The sequence below is a fragment of the Bicyclus anynana genome, chromosome 22, assembly GCF_947172395.1.
Source record: "Bicyclus anynana chromosome 22, ilBicAnyn1.1, whole genome shotgun sequence".
NCBI classification, from domain to species: domain Eukaryota; kingdom Metazoa; phylum Arthropoda; class Insecta; order Lepidoptera; family Nymphalidae; genus Bicyclus; species Bicyclus anynana.
This window is the reverse complement of record NC_069104.1, coordinates 6,968,193-6,983,914: the sequence shown is the minus strand read 5'-3', so window position 1 is coordinate 6,983,914 and position 15,722 is coordinate 6,968,193.

Here is a 15,722-nt window from a genome sequence, read left to right as displayed (position 1 = left end):
AATTCAAACATATAAAGAACGAGTCCGGCTATGAAATGTTGGGTTCTGTAGTATAAACAAGTAGGGTGGCTCGATTGTTTTGAATATTAAAATATCTGTACGTACTCATACTCGTCTTATACGTAGCTATGGAAAGCTAACAGTAACATTAATAAAAATAATTATAAAATATTTAGAGATCAAATAGTAGCTAACGGTTTTGTAAATCGAAAAATACCTACCATAAATAATTTTACAAGAGCTTAAATAGATTACAGTTGGATGTATACAATAGACACAATTTAAAATGACATTTTTAAGTGCAACAAAAGTTTCCCAAAAATGATTTTTATGATTGTATTTCAATTTTCACAATTTTATAAGAGTAGGTATAATTACGCTTTCAAAGTTACAAAGTGTATTCTTTGAAAGAGTGTAAAAAAAATCTCTAATTAAACATTTGTAAAACAGAATGGAGGAGTTAGCGTCAGTTGTATAGATAGGTAGTTTGTTTAATTTAAACGGAACTCTAAAAAAGCAATTTGAACGCAAAGTGGTTAGGCTTAGGTGGCCTCGGATTACGAGATCCTGGGTTGGAGTACAGGTCTTGGATCTTTTCATTCAAGGAACATTCTTGCAAGAAATTCCCAAAAAAAACTTCAGACAAATAAATAAATAATAATAAATTAATAAAAAAATAAAAATAAATAATTAATAATAATAAATATCTAGTAGCCCCAAAGTAAGCATACAGAGTAGCTTGTGTTATGGGTACTAAGATAGTTGATATTATAATATTGATATACAATTATATACTACATATAAATACTTATATAATGTATAAATACACACAGACACTGGAAAACACCTATGCTCATCACACAAATATTTTCCAGTTGTGGGAATAGAACCCACGGCCGTGTATGCAGAAAGCAGGGTCACTACCCACTGCGACACGCGGCCGTCAAAAAAAAATAGTCCAAAATTTTGGTAAGGAATTTGGTGTTGCTATTCCAAATTGCACGGATATTTTGTGTCATAATCATAATTATATCAAGAAATTATCACCCTAAGCCCGCTAAGCCGCATCGGAGCAACGCGGTGGGTCTACGCTCTAACTAGGCTCTTATCAGAAGGAAGGTTTTGCGGTGCAGTGACGTTCAAATACACTGATAATGATTGTCATATTACTGTCATTGAATTTCTTAAGCCTCGGTAACACAGATGCGTTGAGGATTTCCTCGAGGCGTGTGCCTCGAAAAAAAACTCACAGTTTGAAATCATGTCTTAAGTGGGATTAAATAAAAGTTCACACCTACACATTTAGATTTCTAAATTCACAAAACCGGAAACAGAACTCGTGACTTCTTGCTTGCAAGCCGAACATGCACAATGCTTTATGAATACAAAATAAAAAATGAATGAAGTTGTAAAAAAAAATCGTAAACCTTCTACCATGTCGTACCTGAGCAATAATCTATCCACGCCAAATGCGATTATGCTAAATTTCAAAATCTTATAAAAGCCTCCAATATTACCGTCGACACAGAATCTGGTCTGAGAAGTCATCAAGTAACTCGTACATGAGAAGACAAGATGCTTTATAAAAAGAAGCTTTCTTTTGATAAACTTCATTTAGATTACAGTTTAATTTAATTGAAGATCTTCGGTTTAATAAGTTGCTTTAAATACTTACATAATATATTCTTGTAATATACAAATTCCTTAAAAAAATCAAAAATTTTGCTGTGTTTCGGTTTTCAGGTCATGATTTCTAGTATGAATTGTATAAGAATGAGGCTTTACTTGAGTATGCAGGACATGCTAGGATCACGTTGTACCTACATCAATAGTTTTCCGATTTCCACTTAACATCACTAGGCCTGAGATCATCTGCTGGTTCCATTAATTATTTGAAAAAGAAATGGGCACGCGCTGATAGACGATATATGTGGCTAAAGCTAAAGTTTGCGCTTGCCTAGTAAGTATCATAATTACCTATCTTTGCCTTATGCTAGTTGACATATTATACGAAATTGAGATTCTATGTAAAAATGTATTCCGGTGCTTACTGGTGGATATCACACAGTGCGTCATTTTGTCAATTGATTTGATGTTTATTTAGGTTTATAATAAAGACCAAAATAGTGAATAGTCCAGCAGGTTACAAGACTTACCAGAATGGATTGACCATACAAGAAATGAAGATGCAAAACACTCAGTACGAGTTCTAGGAGAATAATCTATACACAGAACATAAATTAAAGCGCTTAGCGTGGCGTTTTTTTTATGTGTTGACTATTTTGGTCCCGTGGTCCGATACATTTAAAATGGGGGACGCTGTATACTGCTTCTCTCTAATGAAGGGAAATATTGCGTACCTTTTAGCTGGCAGGCAATAAATCTCAAGATTAACTCGCGGCGCCTACGTTGGGCATCGTTACATTTAACTGGAATACAGTAATTAATGGCTAATATTACTCACTATGCAACACGTAAAGCTATAAATTTGTCAACTCTCTTATAGATGACCACACATGTTCTTAGAAACTTGTAATCCGATAGGTTTGCGAAAATTTGCGAGTCTAAAATCGATTGCGGAAATACCTTTGTATGTTACGAAACTGTGGAATTGGGTGGTCCTAGAGACCAATTAGAAGGTCTATCCAAGTTTAGTTCAAACCCTACTTGGCATAAATTTTAATGATTCCTCCTATTCCTCGTATTATTCAAGATCACATGAAAAAATTACGATTGTGGGCTGGGACCTTTGAATCTTGCTACCGCCAAAAGATTACCCCATTTTAAGAAATTAAATATCACGTGTCTCAAAACGGCGAAGGAAAAACATCGTGAGGAAATCTGCATACCAGAGAATTTTCTTAATTCTCTGGGTGTGTGAAGTCTGCCAATCCGCATTGGGCCAGCGTGGTGGACAATTGGCCTAACCCCTCTCATTCTTAGAGGAGATTCGAGCTCAACTGAGAGCCAAATGTGGGTCGATAATGGTGATCCAAGTGTAGTTGATACCCTAGCTAAAACTTGGCATATGTTTTGAGAGTTCCTCCTATTCCTCATATTATTGAAGATCACGATTCTGGGTCTTGACTTGACCTTTGAAGCTTGCTACCCCAAAAGCCATGACCAGGATGATAATGTTAAATTCTGTAACGACCACTATCAGATATTAATAATGACCAGAACCTAAGGCTTTAAACGTACTGAAGCACCACCTACAACCAAATTGGACTTATATTATTTTTATGAAAATTCTTAGAAAAAAGAAAAAGCTCAGTAAGTATTTTATAGCCCGACCCAGGATTCGAACCCCGTATCTCGTGATTCGAAACCACATAGGATAACCACTGAACCAACGAAGCAGTTAATATTATATGATGTGCCTTGTCCTTCATCATCATTAGCAACCCATATTCGGCTCACTGTTGAGAACCAATCTCCTCTCCGAATAACAGGGGTTGGGCTAATCCACCACGCCGCATAATTGCATATGCAGGTTTCCTTTTTTCCTGTACCGTTTGAGATATTTAATTTCTTAAAATGCACATAGCTGTGTAGTTGGAGGTGTATGTCCGGACCGGAGATTCGAACCTACGCCCTCCGAATCGAAGGCAGATGTCATGTCCACTGAGCTCTCACGTCTTTTCGTCCTTGTCCTTCGCCATTTGTAAATGTAAACTTATTCAATTGGGATATTTAACATTCAACACAGTAACCAAGTTCATAGCTACATTTATATAGGTATATCATCGAAGAAGAGCTTGCAGTAGTTAGATATACTTCTTTATAAGAAGGCATAAAGTTTGTTAGCCCATGCTTCTACCCAGTGGCGTGCACAAAGTTGTTAACTAGGGTATGCGCTATACGTAGGTACATGTTGTACAAAAAAGAAAATTCCATTCTCCAATACAGGTTCATAATAGGAAGGTAGTAGGAATACGGATAATATATAGCTTCCTCGATAAATGGGCTATCTAACACTGAAAGAATATTTCAAATCGGACTACTTAATAGATCCTGAGATTAGCTCGTTCAAGAAAACAAGCAAACAATCTCTTCAGCTTTTACATTATTTATTACAAACGGACGCCCGCTACTTCGAGCGCGAGGAATTCAGTTTTTCATATATCCCGCGGGAACCATGGATTTTTCCGGGATGATAAGTAGCCTATGTGTAAATCCAGAGTAAAATCTATTTCCATTTAAAATTTCATCCACATCGCTTTAATAGCCGCAGTGTAAAGAAAGAACAAACATACACACTTACACACAAACTTTTTAGCCTTTATAATATTACTGTCATATTATTTTACTTCGATAATCTTAATATACTCGTAGATGAGGTATATGTGGCTATTGCGGGCTATTAGTCCATAATTATGGGAGACGTGCTTAAAATTCAACAGACTCAAAATTACATTCGTGTTCAGTAAAACAATAAAACTTGAGAGATAATCGGAAATCACAATCGGTACCTATATTTAGTTTTGACGTCGAGGGACGAATTAATCGACCTGTTTTATCTTACGTTTAGATCATAAATCATGATTTTTTTAAACAGCTGTGTTTTTTGGATAAGACTTACATCATCGGCTTATTTTTAATCAAGCTTTTTTCATAATCATTGCAAAATTCTCTAATAAAGCTTTTTTCTTCCTTTCTTTCTTTCTTTCATAATGGCGCACTGAGGGACAGGTTTATCTTCTAGTAGCAGAAGGGTTGACTTACTGTAGTATCAACTGCGCCAGAGTGGTCTTTAAGAACAATGATAATTCTATACTATACCTACATAGATAGGTTACGTCCCTATAAAATCACCGCAAAAAGTGATCCGAACTATACCACTGAGCACGCATATGCACAATTTTATCTTTAATTCCATTATATATTTATGTATACATAGTTTTTACACTTCCTGAACATACCTACATCTCGACATTGTAGACGATATTTAGGTATTATTTGTTTAAATAACGTTCGTTGTTTAATAAGCGACTAAATGAAACAATCAATTTTCTACATTTGTCCGCCTCAGTTATGATGCCATATCACTAGTTTATAATATCATTGTTTATGAACCTCAAAAGCTCAACAGTAAAGCGGTCAGACTCATCACCGAGGGGTGGTGGTTCGATCCCCGCTCCGTTGGTCTATTGTCGTACCCACTCCTAATACAGTCTTTAATGACTAGTTGGAGACCGAGTTTTGCTTATGGATATGTTTTTATTCTTTGCTAAAAAAACGAGTTCTAGTACGAAACCTAATAATTTCCAACGATAATATAAGTTTCATAGACATGTAGAGCTGGAACTAAAAAGGGAAGAGTCCACTTGAATGTATGTACTGCCGGAACGAGCAATTCATTGCTCCAGTTCCCTATATTATCTGTGTTAGTCATTATACATACTTTCCAATCTTAAATTAGACATACATGAGTCTCGTGAATGTGTGCAAGTAGAAAAAAAACGTATAGCGAGTCGTAACTCGTTCATTAACGATCCAGTCGCATTAACGAGGCAAAACTAACTACAAGAGCTGGTGACCACGTTAAATTAATGTAACAAACAGTGTCGTATTTAATTGGTAATTTATTGGGAATTTATTTATTTGAAACTAACGGACACCCGCGCGAGTCCGTTTGCGTAAAAAAATTGCCGATCTTCAGCTTCAGGAGCTCATTTATCACTGTACCGAAGTTCATCTAAATCGGTTTAGCGGATTGGCCATGAAAAGATAACAGATAGACTTACTTTCGCATTAATAATATAATACTAGAGGACGCCCGCGACTTCGTCCGCGTGGAATTTAGTCACAAATCGCTCGGGAACCGTGTATTTTTCCGGGATGCAAAGTGGCCTATGTGTTAATCAAGAGTAAAATCTTTTTCCGTTCCAAATTTCAGTTCTGTGGTTGCGGCGTCAAAGAGTAACAAACATCCATACAAACTTTAGTAAGATAGGAGAGTTATGTATTAGCATAGATTAAAAGAAGCTTAATCTATTTTCGAGTTCATTGTATTGTACAAAGGCGGTCTCACATCCAAACTTTAGTGAGAGGAAGGTACGGCAGACAGGTTATAATAATAATGATTTAAAAATACATAGTACATTTGATTAATTATAGAGTGTTTAACGAGCACGAATATCAAAGGACAGAAGAACAGAACAAAGAACTACAAATATTTATCATTGTTTAAAAAATATTTTGTACAGGTTTCTGATTTTATATAGCCTTGGTATTGGTAGCATTTAGCATGTTTACATAATTTATTCCCATTACGCTATTACATTTTCTGCCTAAAATGATTCCAGTTTTGTAAAATCATTGCAATATACTACAACTAGGAAAAATCACGAAAACGAACTTTTAAATGGCATCCCTTTGTTGTCGACGTTCAGCCTTCAGCCCGCATGAAACGTTTTGAGTCAACGTTTCTTATTAGAACTGCTAAGATGTGGAATGCCCTTCCGGCGTCTGTGTTTTCTGACACCTACAATTTGTGCATCTTCAAGGCAAGAGTAAATAGGCATCTTCTAGGCAAGCGCACTTCATCTTAGGCCTCATCATTGCTTACCATCAGGCATGATTGTAGTCAAGATTAAAAAAAGACTCTTAAAAGGTTGATAAAATCAGTGACCAGCTCTCAGTGTACCCAAACCGCGAGTCGCAGTCTTTCTATCACTGTAAATCATTCTAAGCAATAACCTGACCGTGGAATTGTAAAATCGTAATTGCTTTCGACTGTTAAAAAATAAATCTGTTAATTGACATGCGGGTGACCTGTCGATGTGGAGTGAGTAATGAATAATGACATTTCTTCTTAATTCGTGTTTATCTTTTTTGACTAATACCGGTTTGACGACCTCCGTGGCGCAGTGGTATGCGCGGTGGACTTACAAGACAGGTTCTAGATTCGATCCCCGGCTGGGCTGATTGAGTTTGTCTTAATTGATTCAGGTCTGGTGGGAGGCTTCGGTCGTGGCTAGTTACCTAGGTACGGTCTAGTGATTTAGCGTTCCGGTACAATGCATGTACATACCTGAGAATTTTCTTAATTTTCTACGTGTGTGAAGTCTGCTAATCCGCATTTGGCCAGCGTGGTGGACTAAGGCCTGACCCCCTTCTCATTCTGAGAGGAGACTCGTGCTCAACAGTGAGCTGAATATGGGCTGTTAATGATGATGAAACAGGAACATCCGATATTGACGTACAATACTCGTATCCTGCCAAGCTTTGTTTAGTTATGTCTAGGTTACGGAGGCCATTGAATTTCAATGTCAAATGTTTTTTTTTAACTTTCCATGTGTTGCGTTATGGTCACGAAAATTGATCTGTGTCCCAAAACAGTAAAGTCGGAGAAAATTGACAGTGACACTTTGACTTTGGACACGCAAGTGATTAAAGGGTTCCGTTATTGTGCTTACAAATGTTCGGAACCCTAACAAACCCTGAAACGCGAGGTACGCATTGAACTAACAACTTCCTTTGAGAGTCAGTTAAAAATCCACGGCTAACATTCGTTCACAAGAAGTACACGGTGGAACCAATGGCTTATTATCCGCTGGAGTGTGGAACTTGGACAATTGATGTAATGAGGGTTTCTTGAACTCCATAATGGGCTGCGTCCGCATCTCGCGGGAGAATGCGCGCCGTTGCTTCAACTTGCCACACACGCTCCGGTTTCTGTGACGGTAGCCACAAAGTATTAATTTATTCTCAGGAGCTACACAATCTAAGCCTATTTGAAATAAGCGACTTTTGAATTTCGAATGGCAGTGGAGAAAGTATTAATTTATTCTCAGGAGCTACATAATCTAAGCCTATTTGAAATAAACGACTTTTGAATTTCGAATGGCAGTGGAGTGTAATTAACCACCTTTTCTATCTTGAGTACGCTAAGTATCTCTAAAAGAGACTGATGTTGACTCTAAAATGTTCGAGGTGTACAATGTATCTACAATGTAAAGACTACTCATTGCTTCTGTTTCGGTGGCACAAATCTAAAACATTTATTTGATACAAGCGGAGGCCCGCGACTTCATCCCTGTGGAATTCGGTTTTTCACAAATCCCCAAAACCATGGATTTTTCCGGGATGAAAAGTAGCATATGTGTTAATTCAGAGTGAAATCTATTTCCAGTCCAAATTTGAACTAAATCCCTTCTGTAGCCGCAGCGTAAAGGAGGAACAAACATACACACACACGAACTTTCGCCTTTATAATAATATTAGTGTGACTAGCGGACGCCCGCGACTGCACCCGCCCTTAGACCTCTTTAATACTGCTCCATCGAAAAATCCGTTCTATTTATAAACCACCACCCTGACAAATGTCATCTTTGTAAGTCCAGCATTTTCGATACCTCGCGACCTTTCGTCTTTATGTGTATATTTAGAACTCGGCTTTATGTCTGATGTCCAATCGGTTCCAACTTTTTTTCGGTATCAGGCAGGAGATCTTATTTAATTGGTATCAGGATTTAATTTTAATACCAGATTTCGTAAGAGGGAATTCGGATTTTGTAGCTCTTTTCTTTTTTTATCTTTGTCAGTGACTCGTGCCGGTGTCTCCCTAACACTACGCCACCAAGCACCGGAGCTTAGACATGACGGAATATTCCCGAGGTTCCACCGGATGCACCTAACAGATTTCCACTCCGGTGCGTGTATAGCCACCATTACTACGCCAATACGCGCAGGAACTCTCAATGAGCTGAGTTGCACATCGTTATCGCTGAAAAAGGACATACCGGTGCGGGAACTCTAAACACGCACTGAATTTTCTAGTATACATCCGATTGATAAGGTGAAGTTTACAGTACGACGGTATAACGATGCGTGTGGCCGTACTAAATGCCGGATTGTAAACATCTTACGGATTTACCGCAATTTTGTCTATCAATGCGCCTCTATATATAGGTTTTAGGTTCCTCCTATTTTATGGGTTGAATAATTTAATGACTTTTTAACTGACTTCAAAAAGGAGGAGGTTCTCAATTCGGTTGGTATTTTTTTTTTTTTTTTTAAGTATGTACACCGATTACTCAAAGACGCCTGGACCGATTTCAAAAATTCTTTTTTTGTTTGAAACGGTATAGCCCCCATTTGGTCCCATTGCCATCATGTGAAGATCTGATGATGGAATCCTAGAGAAATTGAGGGGAACTTTCAAAAATTATATGGGTGTCTAGTGTGTTCGTAAACTTTTCCATTTGGTACTTTTAAGCACTACAATTTCATGAAGGTTTAAAGTCGATCTGATGATGGAGCCATAAAACAGACGAGGGAACTCCTCGGCGATTTACAGCAGTTACCTTGTGTTTGGGCTTGATTAATTTGTATCAATGAGAACTTTCCACATAGGTAGGTTGTAACTGTCATTTAGGGGCTTGGTGATGAAGACCAAGGACAATTAAGGGAACTCCTTAACAGTTTACAGTAACTACCTTGTGTTTGGCCTTGAATTATTCGTATTGCTGAGAACTTTCTACCTATATCAGTTGTGTCTGTTATTAGGAGTCTAATGATGAAGACCAAGGTCAATTAAGGGAACTCCTTAACGGTTTACGGTAGCTACCTTGTGCTTGGGCTTGATTAATTTGTATTGCTGAGAATTTTGTACCAAGATGGGTTGTGACTGCCATTAAGGGTCTGATGTTTTCGTTTGAGATGAAATTTTACACTAAAAATGGAAAAATAATAAAAATTTTAATAAAAAAAATACAACCGACTTCAAAACCTAAAAACGTACCCACTAAACTAAAAAGCGAAAAATAACATCATAATATGTTCTACCTGCTGATCAGTATGAAGGCGGTGCTAAGCCGGTGATGTATTTATTCAAGTCATGTGAGAATATCTTATAGATTTAGATTTTGCAGACAGTGTTGTTTCATGTGGTCCTGTCAGAAATGGCTTAAATTAAGACACCGGCTAAGCACCGCCTTCATACTGATCAGCAGGTAGAAGAAGTAATCTACTTAATCTGAGTGGTGGAAATCCGGAAAAAAAACATACAAAAAATCTGCAGAAATGACAAAAGTAAAAAAGCTTTATGGTAGTAAATCAAAAACTGAAGAGTTTTTTCGGGATTTGTCGCTTGTTTTTAGGGCCCCCAACTAATTTTGATACAGGGCCTCTCTAAGGCACGCTAAGCCACTGCTATAAGTACATATAACCTAATAATTACTTATACCAATATGCGTATACGGCTAGCAACTGCCATGTGTCATTTCGACAAATATCTGTTTCTTATTTATAAATTACAATACTTTCTATTTATTAACACATAATTAATTAATTTGATATTAATTATCACGGACCGAAAAGACCACGCTTATCAGTCAGGCTGACAGATATGGGCTTGGTAATTTTTATTACTCAGCTATCATGATAACGACCATAACAGTCCATTGAACGTGTTCTACAACACATACTTATATAGACTTGTAACCAAAAGTAGATACGAAATTAGAAATATTAAATGATTAGGAGAAAGGATAGAATTTATTTTTGCTTATATGGAGAAACTTGACATCTAAAGATTAGTGTGTATTACTAGAAAACGCCCTACAGTTTCGCCCACAGAACAGAGATCGCTAAAAGCTGACGCTTTTCGATCGCGTAGTTATCGTTCCCGTTGGAAGACAAGGATAAAATATAGCCTTTGTCACTCGCTGATAATAGAGCTTTCCATTGGTGAAATAATTTTTCAAATCGGTTAAGTGTTTAAGCGTGAAAGCGTAACAAAAAAAATCATTTCGCATTACGAAAACGGAACGATGATATTTAAAAAAAATCACTGAAGTTGGATATTGAATGTAGCCTGTTACTCGCTGATAATATAGCATATCTAGGGATATATCAACGCGGGTGAAACCGCAGGGCGTCCCTTACTCATTGTGTCCACGATAACATAAATAATAATCAAAATGAGAAAGTGTGTTTGAATAACTAAATATAAGTAATATGTATATCTGAAATATGATTTTGAAAGTGCAAAAACAATACTTCTTCCGGTTCCCATAAAAGACAAAAGCAAAAAATTGCAAACAGTTTTTTAGACTCTCTTTCATGTCATGTCAATGGTTAGCAAAAAAGCAACAACATTTTAAAACCCGGATTTCCTTGTTAGTAAGTAGGTCTAGATAGGTACCTACTTGTAACTAAGCATTTTGTTGAAATAAAATGCGATAAAGTATTGAATTTGTTGGGTTTACATTGTACAATGGAATTAAAGATTGCAGATTAACTTTGACCTTATCAACGCAACCGGCGAACACAAAGGCGTGTCTTTTAGCAAGAACTAACTAGAAAGCAGGCAATTGACCGCGGTCTAAACGTAAAACTACACACTTTTCACACTAGGGACTTTTTGTTTCAAGACTCTTAAGACGAGTCTTTATAGTTTCGAGATCATAAGCGTGTTTACCAAATACTTCATTTTAATAATTTTCATCATTTTATCAGCTCACTGTAGATTTAAAACTCCCTCCTTAGAGGAGATATGAAGTTTATACCCATCATTATCATAAACATCTGATAGTGAAAATCTAACATTATCACTCTAAACCAACCTTCCTAATGTATGCCTCATACCACCTAATATATATACGACTGTTATGAGAGGTAAAGTTTGTGATATTGTAGGAACAATACCACAAACTTACTTCTTTATTACCCCCTGGTAATCTCTGGATCAACTGAAAATTCTTTTACTACTAGAAAGCCGCGGATTTATGAGTGTCATGGGCTATATTTAATCCCCGTATTCTCACAGGAACAGGAACTACGCGTGTGAAACCGCGGGGCGTCGGCTAGTATCATATATTTTAAACCGAGGGGGACATGAAAAATCATGTCAGCAATTAGGTGAAAATGGGTTCGATCGGGTTCTAGATGATCCGACGACATCAAGAAGGATTTTTTTTATTCTTTACAAGTTAGCTCTTGACTACAATCTCACCTGATGGTAAGTGATGATGCAGTCTAAAATGGAAGCGGGGTAACTTGTTAGGAGGAGGATGAAAATCCACACCCCTTTCGGTTTGTACACGGCATTGTATCGGAACGCTAAATCGCTTGGCGATAAGTCTTTGCCGGTAGGGTGATAACTAGTCACGGCCGAAGCCTGCCAAAACGGCTGTGCGGCGGTTTGAAGAAGGAAATGGTTGGATGAGGAAGGTGGAGGATCGTGTGGTGGCGTGCTCTCTGAAAGACCTATGTCCAGCAGTGGACGAAAACAGGCTGTTGATTGATTGGGTACGACATTTTGTCTTATTAAAGTCGTTGGTGTGGTCGAGTCGTACGGACCGTCACCGACACAATATTGACGCATTCCTGCGAACGGGACGACTCTCCTTGTAAGGAAGGCGCCCTGGACTCACTAACTGTAAACCAGCTTTGTAAAAAGACGTCTAATTGCTAACAATCCTGAACTCTACCGCTACACGCTTATTCCGGCTACTTATAAGGTTTTTGTATGATGGCAGGTTTGTGATTGACTGCGATTTTACCTGCTCAATGGCGATCTCTATGGCAGCTACTAGCTAGTCGTAACTAATATTATACTGAGGTAAGTTTCGATTTTCTGTTTCTTACAATTTTGCTCCGAAACTACTGGACCAATTACCTTAGTTCAACAGTTCTCCTTATAAACAGGGATGACTAGAAATAAAACTATTGGGTATTAAATAAAAAATAACACCAAATTATCAATTCGTACTAAAGTAACTAAGTTGCATTTCCTTCGGTCATATTCTAATAGCGCTTTCAGACTCACATCTCTTGGCGTTTTTTTCGAAAGTGTGCTCAAAAACATGTGCATTGAATCTGCGCGGTAGGCCAAAGCTTATAAAGAGAGTGGGTCATTAGTGTGTGGGCGTTATTTTTTTTATTTAAGTAGTCTTTGTTGACAACCAAACAGATGATCCATCTTATGGTACTCAAATGGAAAACTGTAAACAGAGCAATATATGAAAAGAATGCAAGCAACACATCCTACAAAGAGCTGCTGCATCCTATGTGTACATCAACCAGGGGCATGGATGTTACGTCACACCTCATATTATGTGCATGTAATTACAACAATGAACAACTTCAGACTGGGACTCAGCAATTGGCGGCAGAAAGAATCATGGTGGACGAGCGGTCACAAAAAGATATCTACTTAAAATATGCTGATACTGTTAATATGTACCTACTTCCTTGGACCAGTTCTGTCAGTCAGAGCCCTGACTCTACTTCGCTTAACTGAAAACTCGCCTATGAAGTATATAATGCGGATCCGACGCTATGCAAATAAAGGAGCTAAGAGAATGAAGCACGCCTCAATGAATGAAGAATGTGCCTACCACCCGCTCCTCTGCCGCTCCACTCTGTCGTCATAACCCCGCACCTGTGTACCGCGCGAGCGAGTACGCTAGTGTGAAGTATCTGTAAATGAAAGCTTCAACAAGCTCCAGCTTCATTGGACCAGTTCTGTCAGTAAGAGCCCTGCCTATACTTCGCTTACATAAGAACTCCTCTATGAAGTGAATGATGCGAATGCGACGGTATGCAAGTAAATAAGCGACAGAGACTCACGCACGCCTCAATGAATGAAGAATGTGCCTGCCACCCGCTCCTCTGTCACTCCCCTCTGTCGTCATATAACCGCACCATGTGTACCGCGCGGACGACTACGCTAGTGTGAAAGGTCTGTAAATGAAAGCGTCAGCAAGCTCCAACGCTATTAGTTAACACGCATTAGAATAAATAACACCGACAGCTCTCACGACTGATCGATCGTGTTACAACCGTTCCCAAAGCTTATCGCGTACTTCTTAATACTCACTCATACTTACGTCACTTTCTTATCTATTTAATTGAGCATATGCGAACGGCATACCTACATACCGTATAGTAGTAACTGTGCAGGTTCAAGTTAAGATATTAGCAGCTTGACTAAACTAGGCAACACTCTCTGATCTGATATTTTCATTATTAGGTACATGCGACGAACAAGGTCATGATACAAATTGTAAAAAAAAAATAATGGCAACCTAAAACACTTGTATTTGTGTACAGTGTAGTTAGAGTCTGTAGTTGAACTAACTTTCTGTAATCTATGATAGCCGTCTGCGTCTGTGATCTATGTTAATTGTTGTACAGAGAAAAAGTTTTGGAAATAAAACGTGGTTTATCAATACAAAACATTTCTACAAAAACTATGTTGCGATTCCGCTATTCTAAACTCATCGATGAACTTTTCACCTATAACACTTCTTATTCGAATTTGAACTTGGCAATCTAAAACGTAAGTAACAACGAAGTTGCCATGGAAACGGACGATGTCACAGCGCTGTTAACTTTACAGAATGCAGGGGCTGATCGTATTCCGACGAATTAGGTAAGTTGAGATGTTCATAAACTCAAAATAAAGATGAATGTCTAATGAACTGAAATAATATATAGGTACTATTTTATTTATTACAGTCACATTTTATTTTTAAAGGTAATTAAGTATAAATATATAAAGGTAATAAGTAATATAAAGAAAGAATAAACAATACTTTAGTAGTAAAGGTAACAACTACATACTCTGCACTAAATAATATTTAAACAAAAAAAATCAGCACGTTGCATTGATACATAATAATTTATCTGTTATTTTTTTTTTTTTAATGAAATTAAATTTATTGCTGCTTAATGCTCAAGTCTGTTATTTATATATTCTGTAGCTTTACTGAATCCTGCTGAATTATAAATGAGAAAGCCACAAACCATTCCACATAAACCACATAAAGCGGCTATACCTACTAATAAACAAAAACTCCATCCCGAGTGTGCACATCCAACTTTTTTTTAAATCGTGATTCGCACAGCAATGTCCTATTAGCACGACCAAACCAGTAGCGGTTACAAAGAATCAATGAGCCAACCGAGCGATTGTAATTCGGGAATTTAAATTGTTGAGACGAGAAACGTATAAATACGGCCATCTTAACATTGAATGAAAGATACAGGATGCCCCTTTTTTACATCCCCATACATTGGTAATTCCCGATAAAATTCTTTGAATTTGAACGATGACTCTGGACTCTGGAGGGATACGTAGGTACAAACTACAACATTAATTTTGGTATGGGATTACGTTTATAAAATACTACCGGACGCTCGCAACTCCGTCCGCATGGAATACAGTTTTTCACATATCCCGCGAGAACCATGGATTTTTCCGGTATTAAAAGTAGTAGTAAGTAGTAGTAGTAGTAGTAGTAGTGTTAATCCAAAGTAAAATCTATTACAATTCCAAATTTCAGCCAAATCGCTCCAGTAGCCGCAGCGCAAAGGAGGAACAAACACAGACACACACTTTGGCCTTTATAATATTAGTGGGGTAATGATTTTAAACTTATTTGGTGGTTGTTCATTACGAATATTGACATTAAAAATCTCGTCGTTTTATCGTGGTATGTACCCGTTTAAATAATATTAGTGTGGTAGTTTTTTTAAAACCATTTTTCCTATTTCATTATAAAAAACTCATTTTCATTTTATACTATCCCCTACGCTATAACGATATAACCTACACTGACAAATAATGTGACTTTTTAGTGGTAAAGAATTTGAAAATCGGTTTAGTAGACCCGAGTAGAGATTACATTATCCCCTACAATACCACAAACTTTACCTCTTTAAAATATTAGTATAGATAATTTAGTTATTTTTTTAAAAAACCACGT